Source organism: Heliangelus exortis, chromosome 3, assembly GCF_036169615.1.
Source record: "Heliangelus exortis chromosome 3, bHelExo1.hap1, whole genome shotgun sequence".
NCBI lineage: Eukaryota > Metazoa > Chordata > Aves > Apodiformes > Trochilidae > Heliangelus > Heliangelus exortis.
Genome location: NC_092424.1, coordinates 18,651,522 through 18,666,887, shown reverse-complemented (window position 1 = coordinate 18,666,887; position 15,366 = coordinate 18,651,522). Strand labels below are relative to the sequence as shown.

The 15,366-nt window shown below is 37.9% G+C and overlaps 1 protein-coding gene across 15 annotated transcripts in view; it reads left to right on the top strand.

Moving 5' to 3' along the window:
* The window catches only part of PPM1B (protein phosphatase, Mg2+/Mn2+ dependent 1B), a 60,317-nt gene that overhangs the window by 5,588 nt on the left and 39,363 nt on the right, over positions 1-15,366 (top strand). For 13 of the 15 annotated variants that reach the window (XM_071739486.1, XM_071739484.1, XM_071739487.1 and 10 more), the window contains exon 2: positions 10,257-10,372. The exons of the other annotated variants lie outside the window; for them this stretch is intronic. The gene's annotated coding sequence lies outside the window, so the exon portion shown is untranslated. The remainder of the gene's footprint in view (positions 1-10,256; positions 10,373-15,366) is intronic. 15 annotated transcript variants of the gene reach the window in all.

The following is a 15,366-nucleotide window of genomic DNA, read 5'->3' as shown; positions in this document are numbered from 1 at the left end:
TCTAGCATACAATGTTGTAAACCTTTCAGGTATTTGTTAAATGCCTTTGAGTCTTGGGCAGATACTGAGCATGGGAGACTTTAGTCAAGCTCCTTAAAATTTGGCACAGATTTATATCTGTACCTTACACAGATGGCTATCTGTATCATGTGCTAAAGCCAAATAAAAATTCTGAAGCAGTTAAAGAGTGTCACTCTGAAAAAGAAAATTGGTCTGAAAAGCTTTGCATGGGATGGTAAGAGGTAACTGAGACAAGCTATATACCACCTCGGGATGAGCAGTTCAGCTCATCTCAGTTTCTTGAGGCATTATTGGCATGATGAAACGTAGGGGTTGTTGATGAGACCAGGTTAAATTAGTCTTTTGGCTTTTAGAATAACTTACACTGAGAGAGAAGGCACAAAGATGTTTCAATGTAGAAAATTATAGAAGGGAAACCCCTATGTCTCAGCAGAGAAAAGCCTTTTTTTATAATTTCAGAGGAAATTATTTAGGACTGTGTATTCTTCTGCTAGGAAAAATAATTTATCCACAACACTTTCCCCATGCACCATTAGTTTCTCATTAGCATTATTTAAATGTATCATTTTATGGTGTTACTGCATTACTATCTCATGGTGTAGGTTCTCTGTGTTTTTGATGGGAAATAACCTTTTAATTGAGTTTTCTTTCAAATAAAAAGTACAACTAGGTGCTTCAGTCTATTTTCACAAGTTAACAGGAGCTGAGCTCAGAAAAACTGCCCTGTTTAAGGCTGTTTCAGAGTAGGCTACTGAAGAGGTTAAGATGGCTTTTTGGTGTGCATGGTAATGGCAAGTCAATGACCACAAACTTCCAGCTAAATCACAAAGGAAAGCACGAGTGGATCTTTGCAGTTTCCAGGGGATTAGCATGCAACAGAAAATGTTTTCTTCAATAATCCTACTTCTGTGTCTGTGCCCTGTGTAGGAATCAAACGTTGTCTGAATGTAGAGCAAAAATGTCTCTGCATTGTAAGTATATGAATTAATTGTTTTTATCAGAGGTAATGAAGTAAGGTGATGATGGTGTGTTGAGTAGAGAACACTTTATTGTAATTATTCATGCAATACTGCTTTGCCCTGTTGTAGCCAGTTCATCTGTCCTGCTAAAGCCACATATTATTTGTTCAAAACTCATGATCTTGTATTTAAAATTTTGTGTAGCAAAAGAAAAATTGATGACTGTAGAGAACAAATATCAAATGATGGAACTATTTGTAAAGAACTGATATTTTGATTCAAGTGGAAAACTGAAACAATGAATATTATGTTGGTCAGCTTATTCAAAAACAAAACCCCCTCTTATCTGGGCAGCTTTGTTGGTTAAGCTGATGTGCAAGTAACATAAAGCATTATTGAGCACGTGCTGCTCTTCCTTTCCTATCAGCAGCTACAGTGAAGCCATTGATGCGGGTTATTGTGTTGGGTTTTTTTCAGTGTTATTTAAAAAGTTTTATTAAATAATTAGTGTAGGTGATGCATGAAGTGTGTGGATCTTGGGGCTTTTTTAAACCTGATTCAGTGAACTTTCTTAGTTGTATCCCACTAGCTTTTGATACTCCTAATTGTAGAGTGGAAGCAGAAGTGGGCAAGGGGTTGAAGAGTGCTACTATAGTTACTCCAGGAAAAGGAACACTCATTCACAGTGCAGCCCTCCTTTTTAGAGCTAATGAGGTGTGGGTTGGCAGTTTAAGTCTGTGGGTTTACTTATTGCTGCTCAAGGCTCTTTTAAATGAATGGGCAGTATCTGCCACATTAAGCAAGGAGTATGCTGCAGTTGAAGATGGTAAAGTGAAGCAGCAAGTTAGGTATGCCCAGTGTATGTAATTCATGGCACTTTTTTATATTAGTTGTAGTCTGGTTGTGGACCAAGGATACTCCAAACTTTACTGGATATTGGGTGTTTTCTTCAGTTTTGGTTGAGGTTAATCTGAGAGATGTCCAGATGTGTGGGGTGACTCAGATTTACTCCTGATCCAAACTAAAGTGCTAATATAGATGTATTAACTGGGTCTCTAAAAGGCACCTTAGAACATTGCAGAGGGTGTTAAGCTGGTGGGGGGGTAATGAATTCTGCCTTCCCCTGACTTAAGTAGAGTTGTCAGGACCGCAGAAATTGTTCTGCTGCTCTCTAAGTAAGGGTTGTCTGTTTATCTTGACTAGTAACTGAATCTGTTTCCAAATTATTGTCCCCAGTTTTGAAATGGTCTGTTAAAGCTACAATAAATTCTGAAAAGTAGCTCTCTCATGGTTTTACTTCAGAATGAAACTAGCTGTGTGAGCAACAGGTTATGAAGCCTGACTTCCTGTGGCTTTGTCTTGTGTTTGGATTTTTCTGGGTGTGCTGTATCGTAATCTCTAAAAGTATTTTCATGTGTTTGAGGGACAATCTGCTCTGCTGTCCTGTGAAGCTGTTCTTTTAACACAGCTGATCTCCTGCTCAACTTGTCCTCATGAGGCACTCCTTTGGATGTCTCTTCTTGATCTGACTATTTCCACAAAACTCATAGGACCTGATTATCTCTTTTTTTTTTGCCTTGTGTTAACATACAAATTGTGGCCACTTTCAAGAAAACTTGAGGGTGGAGAGAGAGGTGAGGTTGGGAGGATACAGAACACACCATTGCTTTGCTTCCTTAGGTTGTATTTTATTTTTCATTTCTGCTATCTCTTGCCTTACTGTCTTTTTATTTGTATCACCATTTAATTTTTTTTCCAGAAGAGCTAAAAGTTTTTCCCTCCCCCTTACATTTCAGGTAGTTTGTCTAGAAGTATGAAATGATGTTCCTAACAGCTTTTTCATGGTTGCTAAAAATCTATTCTCCATAGGATAGATAAAATTTGAGTATCCAACATGCTTACTAAATAACCTCTAAATAAGTATATAGACAGATCTAAAGTTGCCTTTGCTATCTGTTGTAGCCTTTTGTCGTACACACTGTAATACACTGTCTTACCATGTATGATGGTTTTGGACCATGATTCTAGGAGATAAATGAATGAAGGTTCAGAAAATGAATGAGGTATTGAAGCCTGTAGAGTACAGCCAGATCGGATTTTGAGGGTAGTGGATTAGGAATTAAAGGGGGGAGGGACTTGTTTGTGATTGCCCTTGTGACCTTGAAAAGCTGCTGAAACATCAGCAGAGAAGTACTGTACTGAAACTGTGGGACTGCAGGTAGAGTTCTGAGATTTCTGTCTACAGTGTATGCAGCTAAAGAAATGTTCCTTTGTCTTCTACCTTAAATGGGCCTATACTCAAACACTGACTTCAGAGAGCTTCTGTAAAGGTACAAAAAATGAATGTAGCACAGGTTTTTCTCAGTTTCTATGTCCTTTCCACTTCTGCTCTCCATTTCCCTAGTCTAGTAATACAACAGTTGTTTTGTTTGTTCTGGTTCCAAACAGGAAAATCTTACCCTAGTCAAAAGGTTCTCTGCACACCAGTTTGTGTGCAGAACCTCGCTTTTAGATACAGTGCTAGTTGCAGGCACTGGTTTCTACTGGCTGACATTGAGTTTGATTCTCTGTAGGGCATCTGAGAAAAATTGTAGCTGATCTTTCAAGAAAAGGGTCTGCTCTTCAGTGTGTGTGTTCAAGAGAAACATGAAGTGTTTTTCTTGTTTCTGCTGTTGTAAATCTTGAGACCTAAGGCGAGCCAGTCCATTGACTCCCCTGGGTACTGATCAGGCCTACATTTTGGTAGACAAGGGACATGTCACTTTGGGTGTCATCAGGAAGAACGAAATGACGACTCCTAGGAGATTATTAACAATGTCTAATTACAGGTGGGATTTACAGGCATCTTTGGCAAATGTTACCAAGGAACTGTGGCCCTACTACCTGTAGGTGTATGAAGCTGACTCCTCACTCAGATGTGACATTTATCCATTTACCACTTTTCCAGGCAACACAAAACAGCAAGGGATTTTTTTGCTTTCACTTTTCCATTTCTTTGTGATGATGTCTTATTTTAATCTTCTTTTATGAAATGGGAGTGTGTACTGTTGTAGTACTTAAGATAATACTAAAATAACCAGTGATTGATCTGAATTGATTTCCTGCTGTTTTCCTTACAGATTGCTTAGGCTGGTGGATGAATTTATTGGGATCATCCAAAGTCTAGGTAGGGGCTGATTTGGTTGCTGAAGAGCACTTTTTCTAAACCAGTAGTTTTACATAAAACATGAAATACTATGGGTTTTATACTGAAGCAAAATGAAAACAATCTATGTAAACAAGAGTTAGAGCTACTACTGGGGACAAGGAGGTGTGTGAAACTTGTTCTGTAAAACTTTTGCAAGTGTACCACAACTGAACTGCTGCTTAGAAGATAACCTAGAAGTTCATAGGCATTCAGTCATTTAAAAGATGGTTTAATGATAGCAATTCTTTGTTTCGTGGGAAGTTTACCAGCCAACACTTGTTTAGATTCTGTGTATATCTTACAGTGTAAAGAAACTGGAAGTAGTTTAAGGTGATTCTCTCTTTCAACATTAGTTTATGGGATCAAGGAGAAGTTCAAACATACTGCCTTTGTGGTCGATTGCATTGGAAGGAGAATGTTTCACATTTTTGTGTTTGCTAGAGTTAAATAGTGCAGTCTCCTCTGCAGGCAGGCCTTGAGAGCTTATCTGTTTTTTAAAAATGGTGAAGGCTGCAGTTTAACCTTTTCCTGTGTTTTAAAATTGAAATATTAATTAAGACTTGCTTGATGTGTAAGGAAAGCATTGTTACATCTCTGCCATAGTGACACTAGAATGCACAAACAACTCCAGGCCAAGAACTAATCTAAAATATTTATAATGCCCTCAAAATAGTAGCTGTTGTTAACCAAAGCAGCTTACTGTATGGTTTTAACTACTGTTGCAGTATTGGTTTAATTTCAAGGGGGGGAAAAATGCTGTCAACTTAGAATATCTGACTTTTTGAGGGAAGGAGATAAAGCTAGACTGTCAAAACAATTTCTGTTTTTTTCTGTTTGTTTGGTTTGATTTGGTTTCTGTTTGGTTTCAAGTTTTTTTGTGTTTGTTTGGTTTTGGTTGGTTGGTTTTGGTTTTGTTTAACATGAATAGATGCAGGGCTTGACTTATAGAATCAGAGAGGAAGAAATAAAATTCTAGTATAGCTCAGGATACTTCAAATAAGCTTGTGCACTGCTGTTGCCCATGGCAGGGAACAGAATTTATCATGGGCTGAAATATGTCACTGGGGAAAGTAATCTGAAACTGTATTTTCTAAAGCCTTTATTGATTTTATATTTGGAAAATATTTCCCTTGAAAAGTACTGTATGTTCTCAGATACATTTAATGATCATACTATTTTCAGTGTGAAGTTTTCACTATTTATGAATCTGTACAGAGGGTAAGTAGGGCTCCATTGAAGAAAAGCACTACTTGGTTACTACTTGAAGAGATCTTTTTTCACTGTTGTTTCCTTTTGTTTAGTTTCCAGATTCAAATGTATTCTGTATAAGCAAAATTTGAGGTAGTAATTCTATAACTGAAGCAACTCATTGTTTTGAAAGGTGTCTTAAAGTTTGTCCAGACTTGAAACCTGGTTATGTTGACAGCTTCACATAGAAATATGAAGCAAATGTGAAAAACTTCTTAATAGGTCTTGGAGCACTGATTAAAATAGAAGCTCTTGCATACAGAGTGGTCATGACTCCTTAGACCTGTCACAAATTGTCAGATTTGTGCTTGAAGTCTTTCTATAGTAATGGTTTTAGAATTCTGCTTTGCAGTCTCCATCATCCTTTTCTAAGTTCTTTTTAGTAGTCATATTAAACTGTCTCATGTACAAAAAGAACTGTTGAATCTGGGCTACATGTGAACAAATGCAAACTGTCCTCTGCACAGTTTATTTTGTTCCAGTTTTGGAACTGTTAATTCTTACCACTTAGTGCTTATCATCTCCTTTCCTTGGTTCTAAGTCCTAAGTGTTACTTTAGGAAGGAAACGGAAATGAGGCAGGAGAGGAAAAGAAATGTAATGTTCTTACTGGGGAAGAAAATTTCAGTGTTTTCTAAAGAACTGAAGTAATATATTCACTGAGAATTTAGGCTAATCCAGAGAATATTTGAGTAGGCAGAGCAATGCTATTCATCAAGGAGTGTTCTTATTTTTTTTATCACAGGGTTCTGTTTTCTGTTATTTCATCTGTTCATCATGTGAAAGATTTTTATTATCAGATATGCAACCTCTTATTACCAAGTTCTGCTGCCTGCTGGCATTATTTTCATTGCAGAGCTATCATGACTCTGGTACTGGCATGGGTAAAAAAACAAGTCCAAGTTGACCACTGACATCTGTATTGCTGGATGGGATGGGAAAAAGTTTCTTTATGTTAGTTTTCATTCTCTCTCCTTACTTTTGTTGATTTTTCTTTGAGTTCATTTTGTCCTGGTGTGTCCTTTCTTAATAATGGCTGAAGAAGAATGGGCATAGCTTTAGACTATAGGGCTTTTTCCTGAACTGTGAGTAGGAAATTTTTTTTTCGTGCTGAATTATTAAAAAAAAAAAAAAAGCCCTGCAGCTAGAGGAAAACTTAATGTTTAGTATGATCTGTTCTTGATTTAAGGTGTCATAGAATTGGTAAACTTCCATCGCTGTCTCTGAGGAAATCATGATTTCTAGAAGGTCTTTGGGTGACTGAAAGGATGTAGTTGGACTAAACTTTCATGTTCAGAAAAAGAAAGGAAAATTAGAGTGGGCAGTAAAACAATTAAGCTTGTTTGGTTCAACTTCCAAAGGGTAGTGCCTTCAAAACCCTAGATACAGGACACCCAGCGCACTTAAAGTATTTCAGTTGAAGCTGAATTTTCAATTCTGAATTTCTTACATGTTGGTTTCTAGTCATTAAATCTTATGCTCCCTCAGTGACAGTGCTGGGCACTCTATACCTCTGCTTCCTTTGTCAGCCAAACACTGTTGTTACTTCTTTAAAGCTGTTGAAAAACAATGGATGTACCATCTTGGAAGATGGCTCACTTGATATACACAATGCAGATTTGCTCTTATCTCTTCCTTTTGGGGAGTTCATTCCCTCAACCCAAACAGCTTTTTGCTACATGCTGCCTAGTTGGTGAGCACCTAGTGTGCATCTTTTTAGTTAAAGGTGTTCTAGCATGATCTGTTTTTTCACTACTTTTCAGTCAGTGTTGATATGGAACAGAAAAGAGAGGTCTCTGCAGGAAATGTGCTTCTGGAACCTCTCACAATCCAATTTTAAGGAAGAGATTCTCATACAGTTAGCTAAATATGTTAGTGCTGCTGGATTTCTGCACTCTTCTGTCTGGGACCATGTGCTCATCTTTGCTGTCGTGCTGGTACTTGTCTGTGTCTCATCTCATGGTGAGGGAGTTACTTGTTGTGTGAAAGGTCTGGAGAACAAGTCCTATGAGAAGAGGCTGAGAAAATTGGGAGTGTTTAGTTTGGAGAAGAGGAGGCTGAGAGGAGAGCTTATTGCTCTCTACAACTACCTGAAAGGAGGTTTTAGGGACATGGGTGCTGACCTCTTCTCTCAAGTGAACAGTGATAGGACAAGAGGAAATGGTCTGAAGTTGCACCAGGAGAGGTTTAGACTAGATATGAAGAAGAATTTCTTTATGGAGAGAGTAGGTAGGCTTTGGAACAGACCACCCAGGGAGGTGGTGGAATCACCATCCCAGGAAGCGTTTAAAAAACATGTAGATGAGGCACTTCAGGACATGCTCTTGTGGGTGATACAGATATTGATATATATTTATTGGGGAGGATGTTGACAGTTGTATGTGGTGATCTTAGAGGTATTTTCCAACTGTGACAGTTCTGTGATTCTGTATGTTTGGTATGTATTGTTGAGATTTTCTTTTAGCTTGTTGGATCAGATCATTGTGTGAGGATATGAGAGCAACTACTGATTGAAAAAGTTGGAGTGGAAGTGTATATGATGGGTGGTGGGATTACAGCAGTTGCTGGTCTAGCTTAGCCTAACTTCTTGTAAGAATGCACCCAGAGATGCTTCAAACTAGGCTCTTTCAAGGTGGGTAGCTATTACCATTGGTTATTAAAACTAATGATTTGGATATTTGATGACCTGTCTTGTTGAGTGGAAGTCCTAAATTTACTTGGAATGTTGAAGATGATACTTGAAGTCACTTGTGACAGTGTTAGCAGTGTCGCCAGCCACCAGTAAAAGAACATGCAATTAAATCTTGATGGTAAAACCTCTGCTATAACTAAATAAAAAATGCCCATCTCTTTATTCACTTGGATTTTCTCCAAATGCACAGCCTTCCTGTGGATGTTGATATGACTCCCTTCACAGCAGTCATTCAGGTTTTAATTAAATATCAGCGCTTGCTGACAAGAATATCTTTATTCTGTAGGCATATGAGAATGCAGCAGAAACCAAAACTTTACATAGCAAAGGTTACAGTGAGGAGTTAGTCAGAAAGTTCTTGAGCCAGTCAAGCTGTTTTTCTGTGCTTTTTGTCATGTTTGCAAATTCCCTTAGGGGATATGAGATCTGTCTCCATTCATCTGCTATGGTGGTGGCATTGTGGAGCTTAAGTATCATATTTACTCCCTGCTTCAAACCTAAGTTTGGGGCAACTGCAAAGGGACTGAAGTATTTAGGGTGAAACATAAGTAATCTCGTAGCTGGTAGAGACTAGAGTTTGTAGTGTTTGTCAGGTACCAACTGCTTTTGTGTCCAGGAGTTCCTGAATTTGTTCAAGTTTAGAGATTTCAGTAAAGTAGGTTTTCTTTCAATATAGTCTGGGGGAAGATCAAGCCACCTGAAAAGTTGTAAGTGATCTGAATTTCAGAGATTATTTCTGAACATAAGTGACTGGAAATATCTCACATGGCTCTACTAAGGGTCAGTCATGCTTGACCAACCTGATTGACTTCTGTCAAATGACTAGGCCTTCAGCTGAGGGAAGAGCAGTGAATGTTTTTTACTTTAACCTTAGCAAGGCTTTTACAGTGTCCCACAGTATGCTCCTATTTGCAGTCTGAATGGGAGGATGACTAGATGAGTGAAAACTTGAGAAGAGTCATCTCAAAGGATGGCTTTGAGGTGGCTGCCTGGATACTAGTTGCAGCTGGAGCTCCTTAAGGGTCTTCTGGGACCTGCTGTTTTGTATCTTTGTACTGCTGTAGTCTTGTTGACTTTTTTATATTAAGCAGTAGTTATTCAAAATCTACCTATTGAATAAGCAAGGTATATTCATTGAATAACCTCTTTTCCTCTAAGAAAAGAAAGAAAAATACTATTTCTTGGTGTTGAAAAAGGAGTGTTAGAACTTTATAGTGACGTATGTTGTTTCTCACTTGCCTTCACCTGTTGTTCTGAACCTTGTAGTAAAACAAAGCAATTTGTAGAGCATTTGTTGTTTGAATTTACTGAGGAGAGAAAAATATCCTGGGGAAAGAGACTAGATCTCAGTTTCTCTGAGGCCGATTCACTTTCTTCTTTGCCCAGGCCTATGAAGAGAAGGAACTCTCCTGGATGCTGCATGTTGACATCTCCAAAATGGAGAATGCTGTAGTCAGATTCACTCTCCACTAGTTCTCTACTGGTATTCTTTCCTCATGGTGGCTTTAACTGTGGTAAACCTTCTCATGCCTTTGTGCAAAAAGCAGCCCTGTTTCTTACTCATAACCAAGATAATTTTGTTGAATAGTCAGGTTTGTTACTGCTTTAGCTTTACAAAAAATTGTTGTGGCTAGTAACAGGCTTTTTTGTCATGATTTCTGTACTTTAGAGTAAGTTTGAATATCTACGTTTATTTGCCTTTGAGTTTGGGATCTGGATATATTGTAAATGGTTGCATTATTATGCTAGACTTTTCCATCCTCTCTTCCTTTAAACCTGTATGCACAGGTATGAGTGTATGCATCCTGTCTGTCATGTGGCTGTGCATATTCCTGGTTTGGAAATAGATTTGATTACACCTCTGTCAAGGTGATACATACTGACAGTAGGGTTTTATTTCCAAGTAATTGCCACTGAATGGTGTAGCTTATATCACACCATACTTTTATGTCTAACAAGTGAAAGGCATTCATGTGAACTTTTGCTGCCTTACCTTAGACAAGTAGGAATTTCTTAACTAGCTTGACCACTTCCAGTAATTCGTGTATGATTAGTTCCAGTCTAGAAGTTGCTGCAAAGCAGTTCTTGACCTACAGATTTTATTGAAGATTGTGTTGAATTGGTCAATTCTTCCATCTTTCTACTTTCAGACACAAAGGCTCTTCTGCTTTATTCACCCCTAATATGCAAGGAAGAGTCTCTAAAGTGAATCTTTATCAGAAGGACAAAGATCTGGAAGAATTTTGACTTTTGTGCTACATTTAAGGTAAGACTAAAAATTGTCCATGATCTGATGACAAAAAGCATGAACACTGAGGCTTGCAAAATGGTACTGTTTCCGAATTCTTGGCTTCTTGCTTCTTGGCTTCTTCTACATATTATGAATATTTATTAAGTATTTCTGCATCATTCTATGGAAATACACTAGTGAGCAGAGGTATATAGGCTAGCTCTGGCTGTGTTTCTTAACTACAGTAGTTAAGTAGGTCACTACATTGAGCTCATGTTTACTGTGCAAAGCTGTCTTTTGGGTGGCATTGGTGTTCCCACTTCTAAAACTGGTACACTAAATTGCATGATATAAAATGGCATGTCTTACTAAATTGGCTGTGTTTTAGTAACTTTTTCTGGATTGTTTTAAGGTCTTGTGCTGAGCCTTTAGTAATATTTCTACGAATGTAGTATTACAGCTCTTGAGTGACACTTCCAGTCAATTTAAAAATACCAGGAAATAGTTGGGAGCCACAGGGCAGGATTGCTGCATTTTGGAAGGAATGGTAGATGCATTTCTTTGAATAAAGCCATAGCTTCAAGCAGCTATACAGTTGTCATATGCTTGCAGGTTAGAGCACCAGTCCAAGTGGTAGGAACTGTTGTCATTCCCCTGTTATCCCCAGGAAAGAGTGGAAGATGTAATGAGGACTAGGGGGATAAAGTCTAGCAGACAAAGTGGAGTTCCATCCAGTGTGAGCAGTTGTGGGGAGAATGTTGTTGGACTGTCCTGTTGGCTGGGCTCACATCAAGTTCATGACACTCAAAGGGAGAAATTAAAAAACTGGTTCAGAAGAACAGAGGCACATCGCTATCCCTTCCCTGGGTGGTAGTGTAAGAAGGGGACACAAGGCCATAAAATCCATTTACAGAAGAGTCATTCTCATGGAGTAACTTGAAAGGATGAAGGAACTGGTTTTGGGGCTGAGAAGTACAATTAGGAGTTAGTTTAGGCAGCTGTCTGCCAAGTGGTAGATCTTCAATTTTGGGAGGGTGGAGACCTGCTGGAATTGGCATTTCTGCTGAATTCATCACCTGTTTAAAGGCACAGATCAGCAGTCTTCTATTCTTATTTTTAATTTGTTGTGACTGTGTGGTTCTGGTTTTAATATAGTATGTTTTACTGAATTACCTGTGTGGGTAAGATGCATGTATACTTTCCTTTTTAAAATGCTGAATCTGTCAGATTCCTTCAGCTGTCATTCTGCAAAAGCCGAATACTTGGGTATTTCTTTGTGAGCCTTGATACTATTTTTCTTTATATGGACATCCAGTTTAATCCATGTGGTTTGTTAAGCCTAGTACAGAATACATGCAGGTTAAGACTTAGATATAGTCAAGTGATAAGATTGAGGTGCACATTTTGGAAGATATAAATTGTTTTAAAATATCTTGTTGTGTTGCTTTGGAGTCAGAGTAGGGTGTCTGCCCCCTTGCTACAATTAATATATTCTTTTATGCAGCTTTGTGCTAAGATGTCTCCATCACCATTCAGTGCCCAGCAAGGGCATCTCTTGCAGCCAGTAGGGCACAGAAGCAGTGACCTTTGGTGGCTCTCAATGGTGTCTTAATCACTGTTATCCAAATTTGCCTGCAGCTCATGTCTGACTTGATGAATAGCATCAAATGAGTGTTGAATTATTAACATCCTTGCTTCCTGGAATCCCTTTTGCTGTCGAGTCTGTATAGACCTCCTGTTACTGTACTGACTGCCTGCAATGCCCTTAAGTACTGCCCTTAAGTCTCTAATATTGATCTCTTAAACTGGCATGGTCTTATCTGCATGTTAATTTTAACACTATTTTTGATAAAATTGCTCTTGGAGTAATATCTTTTGCAGGTATAGTTTGGCACATATTGTGATATTTGCATAGTGACAAAATAAAACCAGGTTTTACTCAGTAGATAGAAACTTCAACATTGAAATATATATTGCAAATCAAAGGAGTTTAAAAAAGTGAGTCAAACTCATTTAAGTGAAACTGAAGTTGCAGTACTGGTTGGGCAAAACTTTGAGATTTAAGCTTGCAAGTTGGCAGATGGCTGCTTCTTGCCAGGTACTCCTCACTGGCAAGTGAAGCAGTTCAGATAGACTCAATGCAGGGACCTAAAAAGATTCAATGTGTCTAGGAAATTATACTGGAGATGGAGGCCAAAAAAAAAAAAGGTGAAATTTGCTTCACTGTGCAGTTCCTAGAGATGATAATTTTTTTAAGACTTCAGAATTTTACTTTAAGTTTCTCTAGTCTGATGGAAAAGTAGAGTATGTTTTATAAAAGTGCAGGGGAGAGTAGTGTGTTCACTGAAGTAGTCTGGCAAGTAATCTGTGATCCAAAACCAACTTCTGTAACTTACTGTGGATCAAATAGTATGTATCATGTTATTACAGGCATATTGATCCTGTTGCAGTAGGGCAGCATATCATTACATATTGTGTAGGATCAGCTGCTTCTCAAGCATTTGTTTATAGCTTGTTTGAAATGCTTTTAGATAGGCCTTATTTGACATGAACCAAATAATTTCACTTGGGTTGGTTTAGGAAGATGATAAATCTCTGTTGGCAAAAAGGTAGAGGGTTTCTAAGCAAATAGACCCTCTTAATTTTAAGATGTTTTCACATTTCTAAGTGCTTATTCGCTTCATACTAATGCAGTACTGTTACTTTCTTAAATTTTCTAATAGGTAGGAAAATACTTTTAATGTGGAAGAGGCTAAGAGGAAAAACATGTGTTCTAAAACTGTCATAGGCTTAAAAAATAACTGTATCTTAACTCCTGTTAGGAGTCTTCAGTTCCTGTTTTTTTTAAATAAAGATTTCAATTTAATGAAATCTTCTTTTTGGAAGATTTCATGTGTGTAGGCTGTGAGTTGACAAAACAGATGCTTGAATTATCTTTCCAAGTTGGGTGCTTTGCAGTGAATGTTAAAATGCTGTAGTGTGGTAAGTGTTAATATTTGGCAGCTTGTAGTACTGTGTTTTTTTTTTTATGGTATTGACTTGAATGTACTAATGATTTTATTGTGGTGTTGAATGACTTTTTTTGCATTTAATAACTCCTTTTGTGTATAAACATAGTAAGTGGTAACATGGCTAAAAAACCACAAATAGATCCAAGAGGTTAAATAGTGTGGCATAGAATTTAGCCTCCTGCAAATATCTGCACAGGATCATCAGCAACGTCCAATGTTTTTCATTTCTTCATTTGTCTCTGAAGACTTATCCTTAGAAGATGAAGGAAGAATAAGAACCTTACTTATATTTTTGCAGTGTGGCAGTCCTTCCCCTAATCAGCACTATCATATATAAAGAAATAAAAACAACCCTTCTTCCTGTCCTGTATAAATTTGATATAATTTGATTTCTGTCACAGTCAAACATATCAACGTTATGGAATTCGTACTGTATTTTCTGTACCTGGTGCTGACCAATGTAATGTTATTTACAGATTTTTGCTCATTTTTTGTTCCACTTTGGAGTTTAAATTACTTAAATTTTTTTGATACACACATGGTACCACTTAACATTGTATGTATTTAAGATGAGGAGAAAAAAGTAATTAGTTCATATGCATATATTGTGATGGCTTAATTGCCCTGATAGTCATAATGGGATACTATTGTGCCTTTGAGAATCCCTTGTGGGATATTTGCTCCAAATACAGCATCTGTACAGAACAACATGTTGCAGAAACATGTTGCTGAAGCAGGTTTGTTTTTGCCTTTTTTTGGGGGGGTGGGGGGCTGGTTTGTTTGTTGGTTTTCAGGAGCAATAGAAAAAAGAAAAAAACTTCCTTATTGGCTTCAGTGGTAGTAGCAGGACTTAATTCAAAAGCTGACTTGTTCTTAATTTACTGCTAGCCACTTGATGCTAGGGTGAGATTCTCCACCCAGATGAAAATTACCTCTTGGGAACTCTAGCTGTTAGCTGTCTTTAAAATGAGTGAACACTGTTTTAGAGAAGTAGTAACCAAGGTGAAGATTCAGTGAATCTGCTCTTCCTCTTCGTGAGCATTTCCTTTGGGAGACTCACTGTGATATCAGTCCTTTGGAAACTATCCAACTTCCTTACTATATCTTGCAGCTAGAGCACCTTAACATTTTGGAGCTCAGTCACTTTTGCTGTCTTAACAACAGAAGCAGACAATTATGTCAGGTTTCTTACTTCTTTATCCTACAGTGTTTTGAAATTCATGACTGTGAACTTTCTTTATTGTCCAAATGCACATACTTGCTACAGAATGAACCAATCTGAAATCTGATGTTTTCCTGATTTTCCTGGCAACTGCTTCTGTAAGAGTTCTTTATGGTCTTAAGAGGGCTTCTTAAAAGGCTCAGCAAGAAAGGGCTAAGCCTCTTCTGCTGCATAATAAACAGAGTTTTTATTTGCAAGCTTACTCCTGAAACATTGCTTGTTAATTAATACCTTTCTGTTCTGGGGAATGACCAATTCTGGATGCTTTTTAAGTCAGCTACAGTAGTGGATGAGACAGCTCACTTCTTTGTGGTCTAGGGACATGCTGTTTCAGCCCAGGGGACTTTTGAATAGATGTGGCTTGTAAAGTTATCAGATGACACGTGTGGTGGATTCTTTCTCAGAACATTTAGCCAGTGTTCAGGTTGTGATTTCTGCTTGTTTCTAGCAAATAGATATTTACAAAATTTAACCCACCTGGAGTGACATTTTTTTAAACATTTGAAGACCAGATGTTTACAGAGGCAACAGATGGGCAGATGGCTTCAGACGAACTCATTAGTGGTTGCTGCCTAGATATTCTAACTAGTAAAATGATAGTACATTTATTTCATGGGAAATGTGCTCAAAATATGGACAGTTCAGTAATAGTTGCCTATTGCCTGTGTGTCTGAGCTGGAATTTTGAATCCCTGTCAAGAAGATGGATGTTCATAGACCTTGGCCTTTGCATCAGGAAAAAAAGAAGCAGAAACCCATGCAGAATATGAACACTTTTTTCTCAATCTGCAACTCCTG